The sequence below is a fragment of the Siphateles boraxobius genome, unplaced genomic scaffold (assembly GCF_051911475.1).
Source record: "Siphateles boraxobius isolate OS27281-9 unplaced genomic scaffold, OSU_SipBor_1 19, whole genome shotgun sequence".
In the NCBI taxonomy this organism is placed as follows: Eukaryota; Metazoa; Chordata; class Actinopteri; order Cypriniformes; family Leuciscidae; genus Siphateles; species Siphateles boraxobius.
In genome coordinates, this window is record NW_027508799.1 from 13,454,337 (window position 1) to 13,465,337 (window position 11,001).

The 11,001-nt window shown below is 39.4% G+C and overlaps 1 long non-coding RNA gene across 1 annotated transcript; it reads right to left on the reverse strand.

The window, feature by feature from the left end:
• Nucleotides 1-3,632: 3,632 nt before the first annotated feature.
• Nucleotides 3,633-4,365, reverse strand: LOC143741507 (uncharacterized). Its single transcript, XR_013205093.1, has 3 exons — nucleotides 4,312-4,365; nucleotides 4,145-4,225; nucleotides 3,633-4,071 (listed from the first exon to the last, which is right to left on the reverse strand). It is a non-coding gene; the product is annotated as an uncharacterized LOC143741507 (long non-coding RNA).
• Between the last annotated feature and the right edge of the window lie 6,636 nt (nucleotides 4,366-11,001).

Sequence of the window (11,001 nt, forward strand, 5' to 3'; positions counted from 1 at the left end):
AATTTTGTGCAACAGTGACGTATGTCGGACACACATATAAATAATAACTCATTACATTTATATAGCGCTTTTCTCGACACTCAAAGCGCTTTACATGGAAAGGAAAATCTCCTCAACCACCACCAATGCACAGCATCCACCTAGATGGTGTGACGGCAGCCATATTGCACCAGAAAGCCCATCACACACCAGCTTAATGGTGGAGAGGAGACAGAGTGATGAAGCCAAACAGTATATATATGGGAATGATTAGGAGGCCATGAAGGACAGAGGCCACTGGGCAAATTTGGCCAGGATGCCGAGGTTACACCACTACTCTTTCGAAAGACATCCTGGGATTTTCTGTGACCACAGAGAGTCAGGACCTCGGTTTAACGTCTCATCCGAAGGACGGTGCTCTTTGACAGTATAGTATCCCAGTCACTTTACTGGGGCGTTGGGACCCACACAGACCACAGGGTGAGCGCCCCCTGCTGGCCTCACTAACACCTCTTCCAGCAGCAACCTGGTTTTCTCAGGAGGTCTCCCATCCAGGTAGTAACCAGGCTCAGCCCTGCTTAGCTTCAGTGGGCAACCAGTCTTGGGCTACAGGGTGATATGGCTGCTGGGTTTTTTCAGTGCCAAAGCGCTGCTCAAGGATGTGCATGGGGAGATCAGCGGGCTTGTGCTCCAAGATCGCTCTGGCAAGTGCACGCTTGTCATTATTGGGCACCGTGCTGCTGAAGAGAGCCAGGGGTAGCATCTCACCTGTCAGGTACCAGCGATGTCTCTCCAGCGCCTTGATCGCTGATGCTGCAATGCCCTCATCTACAGCCTTGAAATACTACAGGTGGTGGTACAGTGTCAGGTCATTCCAGGCAGCATCTACAGGTTTCTCGCAGGTCAACCACCACTTTGCATAGATGTGTGTAATGAAAAGGGCAAATGCCAGAATCTTCGGGACCTGCTGCCGCATGGTGATTGTGCCCTGGGCGATGAAGCAACGCGATGTGCTGCTCCATTAAAGCCAGCTTGAGAGTATAGAGCAGCTTGGCCATCCATCATGCCTTGTGGAGTGCTCCCGGTCGTTGGAAGGTCACTTCAGTCTGCTCTTCGCCATCTGCATCCAGAAACACAAGAAACAGCTGCACAAACTCATGGTAGTCACCTCGCTTGTGGTCAGTGACTTCGTTTGCGCACCTGACACGTTCAGCACGTAAATTGCCCTGGAGTGGTTGCTCGGTGTTTCCAGGAATGTAGCGGGACCATTGGCTGCTGGATTCTCGTGGTAACAGGTTCCATTTCTCTCTCAGACGTGTGAACAAGGTCACCTCTGGCGAGCATGATGACTCCACCTTCAGGTCTGTGAAAACCTGGTTCAGGAGGACCTCACCAATGTGGTGCCGGCACCCAGACCAAAGCAGTGGTTGGCCCAGTGAGAGCTGTATGGCAATGCAGGCTGCTGTGAGGTAGCCGGTGTTTGAAGCAGTTGTGTCAAAGGTCATGTTGACTACCTGGTCAGCGCAGCATCAGTCCTGCAGCAACTTGCATGTCAACCGGGGTATGATCCCTCCACATGCCTCATTGGTCTGCTTCTTATACGCCGGGACACCAAGCAGATTCAGCCGCTCTGCATCTCCAACGACCACTGTAAGACGCTCCTCGAACTGGCACACATTGCTAAGCATCGGTGTTAACTTGTCTTCCCAGTGTAGGGTACACAATGGAGGTGGTGTCCAATGCTTGTGCTGTTCCTCACTGATTGTCTCCAGCACTTGGCGTCTTGCTCGGTCAGCTGCAGAGAGATGTGTACATTCACTGCCTGACTCTGCAACAAGACCACTCGGGAAGGCAGCCTGTTGCATTGGTGACATCTTCAACCTTGTAGCCAGTGACACGACACTTGGTTGGCTAAGGATGTCATATGGAATGAAGACGTTTGTTCCAGTCTTCTTATGCTTGTGGGATGGTTCGCCCTCAGATGGTGGATAGACTGTGTTAGTATCCTCCTCTGACTCCTCATCACTCTCCGACTCCAGGCTGGACATTGCCGTCATCTCCTCCAGCTCCTTTTCATAGCGGGACTGCCTGGCTGCTGCTTCACCTTGAGCTGCACCTTTTTGTCTAATACACCAAATGTGGCCACTCTGTCAGTCTTCATGCTTGCCACGAAAGCTAGGTCACAACTACAGATATGATAGTAATATGTAATACATACCCAACACAGAAAGATCACATCAAACAGAAAGATCACCTCAGTTTTCTTGAGCTGCAGTATTGTTAACCTAAGATCTCCAGGGCAACCATTGAGCACTGTTAACTACATTTTGTTGCATTGCAATGCATTCAAGAACTAACAATTTGCTGTTGCATTGCACACACAATCAAGCGTTGTGCATCATTGAAGAATAACATAATACAAGCAATATGCACTTTGTTGCATTGCATTCAAGAATAACATAAGCAATATGCACTTTGTTGCATTGCAATGCATTCAAGAATAAAATATAAGCAATATGCACTTTGTTGCATTGCAATGCATTCAAGCATAACATATAAGCAATATGCACATTGTTGCATTGAACTCAAGAACTAAAACTCATTCCGTAGTGCATTGAAGAGATGTGCAATGCAATCTGCTGTTTTAATAACATTTTTGTTGTTTCATTCCATTGAATAAAAGGTCTAACAATAACAAGGAAAATCATTGCATTAGCGGTTGAAAAGACAACTCACAGCATATTGTATTTCGCATTGCATACAGCTCATTAAGTTTGCAACTCACGAGAAAACATTGCTTTCCAATGCATGCAATAACTAACTCTTTCCGTTGTACAACGAAGAGATTTGCAAAGCAGCGTGCCGTTGCATTGCATTGCACAAGCGTTTTGCATGGACGAATAACATTAAGTAATAAGCACTTTGCTGCATTGCAATGCATTCAAGAACTAACTCATTCCGAAGTTCATTAAAGAGATCGCGATAAAATCTGTTGTTGCATTGCACATGATAAAGCGTTATGCAGTGAAGAATAACATAAGCGATATGCCCTTTTTTGCATTGCAATGCATTCAAGAATTCCGTAGTGCATTAAGAGATGAGCGATCAAGCGTTGTGCATTGAAGAATAGCATATAAGTGTGGCAATCACAAGAACCACTAAATGCTTTAATCTAGACTACGCCACCCTGGGAATTTCACCCAGAGATTATTATCCCCGCACAAGTTCCACACTAAAGACAGAAGGACATGGAGACACGGGTATTTATGCAAAGTACAAAAGTTTATTTTAATTTATAATAAAACCCAGACACAGAAAGCCAACAAGCCTCAAACACTCATTACAATTACGATGTTCACAAAAAGAAAGCTGTGGCCTCCATTTAGAGGTGCCCTCGCAATGGATATAGTATGTTCCACTACACACTCACAGCACAAGAGCCCCAGTGAAGTGATCAGTCACGGCACACGGTGTAAACACCACCACCAAACAGGGGAGGAACGATCAATTCCCCACGTAAATATGGCCACAGCTCCTAAAAGATACAGTCTCCACACCACACACATACCACAAAGAAAAAAAGAAAAATGGATATGCAAGCTAGCAGGTGTATAAAAGAATTCGTCCACCCACCGGCCTCGCGATGAACCTAATAGGCCCAATTCAATAAAGAAAACTATAAATAATGCAATTGACCAAATTCAGTAGTCTTTAACCAAAATCAATAAAACAAGGAGAAAATCTCTGAATGTTATACACAAATCAAGACACTTCAAATGAATAAACAATAAAAGAAATAAATCAAAATGTACAAATATTATATTAACAAAAAAACAATTTATACACAGAAAGAAACAGAAAAAAACAAATTAATCCTTCTGCAAAAACAAAAAATAAAGCAAGAAAAATCCAAACAAACTCGGCAAAGCACAAGGTATTTCAAAATCTTAAAGGGAGCCAAGCATCCGATGATCCAACGCAAGGTGCGTGTAAGCAGAGACTATGAAGGTGTAATTTGAGCACAACAGTATCCAAACATTGAAAAACGACTCATAACAAAACAGCGGTGCCACTGCACGAACTGTAGTTCTCCTGAAATTCATAATTATTAAAAGTCAATCTAGATCTACACATATATTTTAACAGAAGTTAGATGGTGACCTACCGTAGCCACGGGCTCAGGTACTCAAAAGGGACATCCTTTTAATGATTCACGGCAGTCATCATTCACACATCGAATCTTAAACTAAAAGAAAAACAACGCCGGCGAGTTGCTACTTGACCAGCTGCTATACTTCATCAACAATCAATTAAAACCTGTCATACCCGTACCTGAAGGGCGCAGACACCCGCACAACAGCCATCCAAAGGAAGCCAAAACCACGCTTATAGTGGGGACACAATAGGTCGCAGTAGCGTGCGACACGAGATAAACAGGCGAGAGTTCGCAAGACGCGCTCGGAGTGGTCACAGCAGCGTGCAGCACCAAACCAAAAAGCCGAGACCTCACCGAAGACGCGCTCAAGCCTAAATACAGGCGCAGATTAATGACGTCACAGAACTTACTATAATGCGGACAAGTGGGCTTCTAGCTCATTATGCCACATAAGCAATAAGCACTTGTTGCATTATAATGCATTCAAGAACTAACTCATTCCGTAGTGCATTGAAGAGATGTGCAATGCAATCTGCTAATCAAAGAATAACATCATACAAGCAATATGCAATTTGTTATATTGCATCGCAATGCATTGAAGAACTAACTCATTCCGTAGTGCATTGAAGAGATGTGCAATGCAATCTTCTAATGCAATGCATTTGCACAATGCGAAGCGTACAAGCAAATGCAAATTGTTGCATTGCATTGCATTCAAGAACTAAAACTCATACCGTAGTGCATTGAAGAGATGTGCAATGCAATCTGCTGTTTTAATAACATTTTTGTTGTTTCATTCCATTGCATAAAATATCTTTTTTCCTTTGTGCAATGAAAAAAAATTCCAATATCAATTGTGTATGAAGGAAAATCATTGCATTAGCTGTTGAAAAGACAACTCACAGCATATTGTTTTTCGCATTGCATACAGCTTATTGAGTTGTGTAGGCTACTCACGAGAAAACATCAGAGCTGTCGCTTTCCAGTGCATGCAATAACTAATTCTTTCCTTTGTACAACGAAGAGAAATGCAAAGCAGCGTGCTTTGCATTTCATTGCACAATGAAATTGGGCATTCTGCAAAATGTGCATTGCATTGCACAAGCGTTTTGCATGGAAGAATAACATTAAGTAATAAGCACTTTGCTGCATTGCAATGCAATTACAGAACTAACTCATTCCGTAGTGCATTATTAAGAGATATACAATGTAATCTGCTAATGCAATGCAATGCAAGGTTGTTGTTTTTCTCCATTCTGTCACCTGATGGAATTTTGGTTCCTTGACACTGTCGCCTTTTTTTCGCCTTCATTCGCCTTCATTCACCTTTATTCGCCATTGGCTTTTGGCTTGCTTAGTTGGGGACATTTAACATTTAATTTTGAATTTAACAATACTATTACAACTTTACTTTCCTGTTATCTCTGTAAAGCTGCTTTGAAACACTATATATTCTCATAGACTATTTCTGATGTTAAATCAGCCAAACAATAGTCCGTTTTAAACAACTGAACATATTTCTGGTCAAAGAAAACTTGATCTTGAACATTCTATACATCTGATGTTACCTCAGCCTCAGTTACCACAGATGTATATGTTGTATATGTACCACAGATATATATGATGTATATGTATATGTTTAGATGTATATGTCCAGTACATCTAATCTATTGAACATATTTTTGTTCATTGGTTCGATTTTGTACTACATAAACTCAGTCATCTTCTGATGTTAAATTAGCCTGTTAAATCAGTTGTCCACTTGCTGAACACATTTCTGGCCAGAGAGTAATCTATATTGAACTTCCTACACATTCTCATTTACTTCTGGTTTCTTCAGGCAAATTATTTTTGACTTCAAAATCAGTCATACAATAGTGCATATAATTATCTATTGAACATATCTCTGATGGCCTAATGTTCCAAAAAACATTTTTTATTCTATAAACTCATATACTCCTGATGTTACGTCAGCCATACTGTATACCATATTTATCCTACTGAACATATTTCTGGTCAAACAGTACTCAATCTTAAACATTTTGTACATAGCATACTTCTACTTCTGATGTTAAATTAACCAGACAGTATTCCATTTTTGACTTGCTGAACATATTTCTGCAAAGAATCCCGATATTGATTTTTCTATACATATTCATTGACCCTTTCTGGTATTAAATCAGCCAGACAGTCCATATTTGACCTACTGTATTTGACCTTTCTGGCCCAAGAGAACTTGATTTTGAACTTTATATACATAATTAATCTTTCTTAATGTTACGTCAGCCATACAGTAGTCCATATTTGAACTAATTAATATATTTCTGGACAAATACTCGATATTGAATTTTAAACAAAATCTCAGCAAGACCTCAGAAAGAGTATATGAGAATATAATAGTAATTTGCCTTTTGGGGATAGTCTTGCTGACGTAACAATAGTAGTCAATGATAATGTCTAGAAGTTTAATATTGAGTACTCTTTGGCCAGAAATATGTTCATGATGTCATTATACACTACAATATGGCTGCCATAACATCAGGAGTTTTTTATAGTAAAAAAAAAAATTTGAGGACCCTTTGTTCAGAAACTGTCTGGTGGATTTAACATCAGAAAGAGTCTATGAAAAAAAAAAAGTAAATTACCTTAGACCAGGGACCTTTTGCCCTGAAATATTTTCAATAGGCCAAATATAGGCCCATTGACCAGAAACAAAGTTGAAAAAGGTCCGATATGGATTCGGTCTGTAAGGATATATAGCTTTTAAACCTTTTCGATGACCCTTTGACCAGAAAAAAAGTTGAAAAAGGTCCGATATGGACTAGCCTACTGTATGGCGGACTTGACTTAACATCATCAGAAAGGCAGGTAGGCGTGTATGACACAAAAAAAATCATGTCTGTTTAAGACATAGGCTACCTTAAAAATGTTATTAGTTTTATTATAAAACTAATCGATGTTTCTCGGTGTCTTTTTTATTATGTTGGCTTGAGAAAGCCAGCATATATTAAAAATTATTATTATTTATTATTATACTGAGAAATTGACTCCGCCTAGAACTTTTATGCCTCACAGAATTCACTCTGAGCTTCATACTGTTCGGACTCGCTTATATCTTTTCTAACTGGTCATATTTACTGTCACAAAAAAATCCCATTGATTTGCGTTATCTGAGAAATGAAGGCCGTAATACTTAACGCTGTCCACTAGAGTGGGCGAGAGGATAATAAGACTTTTCAACTCTCATTCCCTGTTTGCATCAGTTTAAATGACAAATAAATGCATGAATTTCATTCATAAATATGCCATATCTGTGTATGAGAACAAGCTTAACACTTACACAAGCTGTACAATCAATTAAAACTTGAACCCTTCAAAGTATGCCACTATCTGTTTTTTTTTTCAAGATATTGTTATTCACACTGGGTTTTGCATTTAATGTTCGTCCATCTGGAACTTTTATTTGTATTATTAATACAGAAAGACTTTTCATAAGACTTTGTATAGAATGAAATGAAACTGTATGAATGTTATCCATTACGGAATGAGTTAGTTCTTGAATGCATTCCGATGCAAAAAGGGGCATTTTGAATGCATAACTCTTATATGTTATTCTTCAGTGCACGACGCTTGATCGTATGTGCAATGCATTGCAATAACAGATTGCTTTGCTCATCTCTTCAATCCACTACGGAATGAGTTAGTTCTTGAAAGAGTTGCAAAGGAAAAAAGTGCATATTTATATGTTATTCTTCACTGCACAACGCTTGATCGTATGTGCAATGCAATTCAACAGCAGATTGCGTTGCAATCTCTTCAATGCACTCTTCAATGAGTTAGTTCTTGAATGCATTGCAATGCAAAAAAGTCCGTATCGCTTATATGTTATTCTAACGCTTTATCATATGTGCAATGCAACAGCAGTTTTAGAAGCGTTATTTTTTCATTGCAAAAAGGAATCTTTTAGTCCTTTTATGCAATGGAATGAAACAACAAAAAGTTATTAAAATAGCAGATTGCATTGCCAATCTTTTAATGCACTACAAAATGAGATAGTTCTTGAATGCATTGCAATGCAGCAAAGTGCATATTGCTTATATGTTATTTTCAATGCACATAGCTTGATTGTATGTGCAATGCATTAGCAGATTGCATTGCACATATCTTCAATGCACTACGGAATGAGTTAGTTCTTGAATGGATTGCAATGCAACAAAGTGCATATTGCTTATATGTTATTCTAAAGGGTCCTCAACAGGTTTAAAAACTATATAAACTTATTGATTCCTTCTCATGTTAAATCAGCCATTTTGACAAAGTGTTGAACAATACTAACTTTTCATACAGATGGACTACTTATATCTAGAAAAAAAAAAAAATCTCACCAAGCACCGGATCGCATTAAAGAATTTTCTGTTAGAACGGTGTCCTGTTAGCGGCCCCTAAGTTAATAACAAATGATCATTGCGACGGGAGTGAATCAATCAAAACTAACTTTAGCTAGACTATAACTTTATTCTAGAGCTGCTGTAAAGCCAAAACAATCTCTGTTACTTTAATTTCCTTTTATCACTGTAAGGCTGCTTTGAAACAGTCCATTGTTAAAAGCGCTATATAAATGAAGGTGACGACTTGACTTGATTTGACTAAAATGATCCTTCTCATGCTTCAGAGGCCATATCTGACATATTGATCTTTTTTCTGTTAAAACTGTCCTCAAAGTATAACTTTATATCCATATTGTCACGGGGAGATGTGGAGATAAACCCAAACGCAGACAGTATAAAATAAGACACGGTTTAATGACAAAAAACAGGAAAACAAAACCCACGAGGGGGCAAAACAGATGGAACACAGAATACCAGACTGACTAGACTAAACTGGGAAACAAATGAACAAGAAAACAAACAAGACTTCAAGCGATGCTGACAATGACTAGCTGTACACAGGGTACTCACGATCAACGTATAACAATGAACCGACACAAGACAGCAAACACAAGGGGATTAAATAGGAAGACTAATCAAACATAACAGGTGACACGGGTGAAACACTAATGACAGAATCAGGATAACAAGGGGGCGGGGTAACGAGACGAGACAACACAAGCACATGACCAAAACACAAGGCCATGTGCTTGCACACAGAACATGGGTCTGTAATGATCCTGCCAAAATACTAGAACTCACAGACCTGATGGCAGAATCATGACACATATAGACTCTTTCTGATGTTAAGTCCGCCAGACAGAAGTCCATATTTATAACTTTTTTCTGGTCAAAGGGTGATCAAAAGGTTTAAAAACTACTTACTTTTTATTCAGATTGACTTCATGTGATCCTTCTGATGCTTCAGAGGCCATATAGAAGTCCATATCTGACCTATTGATCTTTTCCTGTTAAAAGGGTCCTCAAAGTATAGCTTTATATCCTTATAGACTCTTTCTCATGTAAAGACTTTTGACCTAATGAACATATTTCTTGCAAAAGGGTCCTCGAAATGTCTTTTTTTTATCCTATATAAACTCTACTATATAAATTGGACTACTTCTGATGTTACCTCAGCCATACAATAGTCAATTTCAAACCAACTAAACATATTTCTTGATAAAGAGTCCTCAAACTTGAACTTTCTACACATACTGATTGACTTCTGAAGTTACATCAGCCATACAAAAGTCCATATCTGATCTATTGAATATATCTCTGGTGGACTTAAAATCAGAAAGACCCAGTCTGTGAGGAAATATAGCATTTAAACATTTTGGGGACCGTTTGACCAAAAAAAAGTTCAAAGGGTCCACCATGGACTACTGTCTGGCGGACTTACATCAGAAAGAGTCAGTCTGTAAGGATATATACCTTTTAAACCTTTTGAGGACCCATTGAGCAGAAAAAAATTTCAAAGGATCCGATATGGACTACTGTCTGGCGGACTTGACTTTGACTTTTTGACTTTTTAAAATCAGAGAGATCTATGAGGACAGATATAGCTTTTCAGCCTTATGGGGACCCTCTGACAAGAAAAAAAGTTCAAAGTGTCCGATATGGACTACTGTCTGGCGGCCTTGAATTTGACTTTTTGACTTTTAATATAAGAAAGAGTCTTATAAGGATAAGGCTAATTTATCTGCCTTTTGGGGACCCTTTGAACTTTTTTCTGGTCAAAGGGTCCCCAAAAGGCTGAAAAATTAGCCTTATCCTTATAAGACTCTTTCTTATATTAAAAGTCAAAAAGTCAATTTATGGACTATGGACTATTGTCTGGCGGACTTGACTTTGACTTTCTGACTTTTGACATCATATAGACTCTATGAGGATATGGCTAACTTTTCAGCCTTCTGGGGACCCTTTGACGACAAAAAAATATTCAAAGGGTCCGACTTGGACTACTGTCTTGCGGACTTAACATCAGAAAGAGCCAGTCTGTAAGGATATTTAGCTTTTAAACCTCTGGGGACCCTTTGAACAGAAAAAAGTTCAAAGGGTCCGAAAAGGACTACTGTCTGGCGGACTTAACATCAGAAAGAGCCAGTCTGTAAGGATATGGCTAGCTTTTAAACCTCTTGGGGACCCTTTGAGCAGAAAAAAGTTAAAAGGGTCCGATATGGACTACTGTCTGGTGGACTTGACTTTGACTTTTTTACTTTTAACATCAGAAAGAGTCTATGAGGATATGGCTAGCTTTTCAGCCTTTTTGGGACCCTTTGACCAGAAAAAAAGAAAAATAGGGTCCGATATGCACTATTGTCTGGCAGACTTGACTTTGACTTTTTGACTTGTAACATCAGAAAGAGTCTTATAAGGATACGACTAGCTTTTCAGCTTTTTGGGGACCCTTTGACCAGAAAAAAAAAGTTCAAAGGG